At 47.3% G+C, this 4031-nt stretch overlaps 1 protein-coding gene across 1 annotated transcript in view; it reads right to left on the reverse strand.

The window, feature by feature from the left end:
• The window catches only part of Msi1 (musashi RNA binding protein 1), a 102362-nt gene that overhangs the window by 31224 nt on the left and 67107 nt on the right, over nucleotides 1-4031 (reverse strand). The window lies entirely within an intron of this gene.

Consider the following 4031-nt stretch of genomic DNA (forward strand, 5'->3'; position numbering starts at 1 on the left):
GGCCGGGGCGCGGCCGCACCCCCACCCACACCGGCGCAGGGGCCGGGCCGCGGGAACGCCCTCCCGGAACGAAGCGCTTCCCGGTGCCTTCAAGGTAGCTCGGGTCCGAACGGGAACCCCTTAGTCTTTCCTCTCAGGTCCTCGACGTCCTGAACGTAAGAGACCCACCCAATGCCCCTGGGCCGGGGAGGCGACAGCCCTGGTACCCCCAAATCCCATTCCCTAGCCAGAATCCCTTATTCTCCCAGTCCGAGCTAGAAGACGCCCCTCGAGCCCCCAGTTTCTTCTGAATCTAATTTAGAGTCCCTGCTCAGCGGCCCTCTGTCCACTCCCAAGACCCCATACACAAATTGGGGGGCCCTCTCTGCGCGTCCCGAGTAGGGAGCTTCCGTGGCATCCCAATAGGAACTGAATGGTTTCCCTCATCCCTCTTCCAGACCTTGCTGTCGGGTGAGATGTACCCCCAGCCCCTCTCGATTCCTTTTCTCCCTACTTGTAACCCCTGTGGTGGGTTGGGAACCACTCCCCACCCCGCGCCCCAAGCTTGGGCTCCCTGTGAGCGCCACCCCCACGCCCAGTGTCAAGAGTCTCCTGCTTCGTTCAATCCCATTCAGACTCCTGTCTGGATTCGCGGAACCGGATTCCAGCCGCTCACCGCCTGCTACCCACCGAGGCAGGGAAGTCAACGTCTCTTAGAGCCTCCCGCCTCCAGTTTAGGACCCCGAGATCTCAGCTGTGCCCCTACCCCTTCGAAGGATACCCCTCTTTTACAGAGTTCTAGCTCCACCCAATCCGAATGGAAGAACCTGAACCACCTACCCACTGCCTTTGAGTTACTTCCCCGGCAGTCTCATTTTGAAACTGCTTTCCCATGAAGGCAAACCTCTTCCTCCCAATGCCCACCCCTCAGCCTCCGGGATCCCCAGTGTTTGCACCTCAGCCACCTCACCTGCCCCCAAAACTCCCTCTCCAGCCTGGAAGTAACTCGGAGAAAGTCTCTTCTGGCTCGCTGTTGGAGAGACAGGCCACTTTCCTGAGGACTCCCTCTACCCCCAAACCTAAGGCTCTCCTCACCTCCCGGACAGAACAAGCCAATGAAGGATCAAAGCAGCTGCCATCCGTCCCATCCCTATCCCTGCTGGAGGGTCTCAGCACTATCCATCTTGTGCGTCTTATATTCAACCACCTTTTATTAGTGTGTGCATTCTAACCCATTAACGTGTGCATCCTAACCCTGACTCCAGTGGGGTACCCATCCCCCTCCTCTTACCACACTTTGTCCACCCCCTACCACCACACTTTCAAGAAAGTGAGAGACTCACTTTAAAGGTTTCCTTGGGGACCTCGTGGGGAATACTCAGCAGGGATATCCTGTCACTCTGTGCGCCTTACACCACAAACAGACTTGCTTTTTCCTGTTTGTATCCTCCTACTGGGTCCCACAGTTTCTCAGCATCTACAGGCTTGGAGGAGGGGGTGGGCATCCCACCAGGACATCCCTGCCATGTCAACACAAGCTGGAACATCGGGTGTGTCCTAGGAAAGCACCCCCAGGGGTAGCGAACTGACTATTCCTAGATCTGAGGTTCAGATTGGTTGTGTATAAAATGGGGGGGGGGCTTGGTGCGGGCACAGCTCAAAGTGTCCATGAGCTTTGATTTGTGTGTCAGTACTCTTGATGGGGAGGACTGCAGATGGGTGAGGGTCATTTGTACAGAGCCAGCCAAAAATATATGGGAAGTAGGAGATAGAATCTACTTAATTAGCATCCTGCTTTAGGACCTTAGAGGAGGAAGCATCTACTTCCTTTGTCACAGTAACAGGTGGACTTGAAGAGAGGTCCCTTCCCATTGTAGGTTCATCTCTACCGGGCAGCTTCAGTTCATTTTATTCACAGTAGGGGCAACAAGTCCTTGTAGGGGTGGCCTAGAAAGAACAATACAGCTGGAAATTCTCATAGTAAATGGAAGCTCTCAGTGGTATGAAGGGAAAATGATCCTTAGAGCAACTGGCCCAAACTCCAGAATTAGGAGGTTAGGGGACACAGTCTCAGTTGTTCCTTTCTAGTCAGACAGAGAGCATCACTCAGAGAATAAAAGAATAATTTGCTTTATAACTTTTAAAATCCTCTTGAGAAATCCACTTGTTCTTATTCGACAAATAATATTATACCAGGGGCTGGGGGGATGACTCAGTGGAATAAGTGCTTCCCTGGCAAGCGCAAGGACCTGAGTTCAATCCCTGGTTCCGCAAAAATAAATAAATAAATAAATAAATAGAAAATAAATAAAAATAATAATATTATACCCAAGCAAGCACTAAGAACACTTTCTGTGTTCCTGACACTGTGCTAGGTGCTCTATTCTCAGCATGTTCCCTTATGAAACCTAATTTTTAGAGACAAGAGTGAGATAAATAAATTTATAGCATAGTATTTATAGCAGATATAATATAGTATAACATAGTAGAGAGAAAGTATGGAGAAAGATGGATGGTGGGAGGCAAAGGGGAGAGGATGATTCCCAATCTTTTTATTTAATGGGAAAAAGAAACAAAATTTCATAAGAAAGTAAGAATAGTTAATACCCTATCATTATCTTCAAAGTAGTTACTTGGAATACAAGACATAGACATAAAAGAGTCTCTCCTACAAAAAAAGAAACAGTAGCACAACACTTTCTTTTGAATGGGTGACATCCAATTTTAAAGCAGGAATGTGCTCACAGGGAGGGTGATGTGTTAGCAAACTAGTTGGAGGTAAGAGGTACCTGAGTCTCCTGTGTTATCCAGACAAATCATCTATGCACAATGTCTGCATCTATGGAGTGCAATGATGATTGATATTTCTAATTTGACTGTCCTACTCTATGACTGGTTCCTAAACCTTAATGTGCTTTTTTTTTTTTTTTTTTCAGAACCTGGGATTGAACTCAGGCCCTTGCGCTTGCCAGGGAAGTGCTTATTCCACTGAGCCATCTCCCCAGCCCCCTTAATGTGCTTCTATTTTATTTTATTTATTTTTTGTGACCAGCTCAGCCAACCCTGGGGGCAGGACTGATGTGGATGTGGTGCCGGGGATCCAACTGCGGTCCCTGCATTTTCCTAAGCTTGCCTAAGCAGGCACTTTAGAACACTGAACTATCTCACCAGCACCCCTTAATGTGCATTTGAAAAAAAAAAAATCGCCTACTTATAGGCTCAGGATGGATAGTATCTTTTTTTTTTTTTTTTTTTTTTGGTCTTTTTGAGACAAGGTCTCCCTATGCAATTCAGGCTGTCCTTGAGTTCACTTTGTAGCACAGGCTGATCTGAAACTTGCAATGATCCTCCTACCTCAGCCTCCTGAGTGCTGGGATTGCAGGCAGGCACCACCATGCCCAGATGTATAGTGTCTTTGGAAGCTAAGGAGGCTGGGGAGATAGCTCAGCAGCATAAGTGCCCACCTGGCAAGGGCAAGGTCCCAAGTTTGATCCCAAGTACAAAAAAAAAAAAGGTGTCCTAAGAGAAACATTGCTTTAAAATATTCTGAAAAGCCTTTGAGAACAGCAATTAAGTATCTAAACATTAAGTTATAGCGTGTTTGGTTTTAGGAGAGGTTTATTTTTTGTTTTTGGTACTAAGGACCAAAACCAGGACTTCCAGCTTTATTAGGCAAGTGTTTTACTGCTGAGCCAAATCTCCAGCCCCTTAGCATGTTTGGTTTTAGTGTTAGGAGTATTTCACTGTTCTCATTCTCTGAAAACACAATGCCCAAGCCAAGCCCTGGAGTGCCTAGAACATCTCAGCTCTTGTCCATATACAAAAAGAAAAAATGTATTTTAAGCTGATTGGGAACAACTCAGTTATAATCAATCTATTTTACAAGCTACCTCTACTGTTAAAAAAAAAAAGTGATTTAGTTTTAGAGACATTTTAAATTCATAGCAGGGGCTGGTGAGATGGCTCAATGGTCTAAAGCACCTGCTTAGAACAAGCTTAGCAAAGCACAGGGACCGCGGTTCAATCCCCCAGTACCACATGCCAGCCAGCCC

This window comes from Octodon degus, unplaced genomic scaffold (assembly GCF_000260255.1).
Source record: "Octodon degus isolate 3935 unplaced genomic scaffold, OctDeg1.0 scaffold00079, whole genome shotgun sequence".
Lineage (NCBI taxonomy): Eukaryota > Metazoa > Chordata > Mammalia > Rodentia > Octodontidae > Octodon > Octodon degus.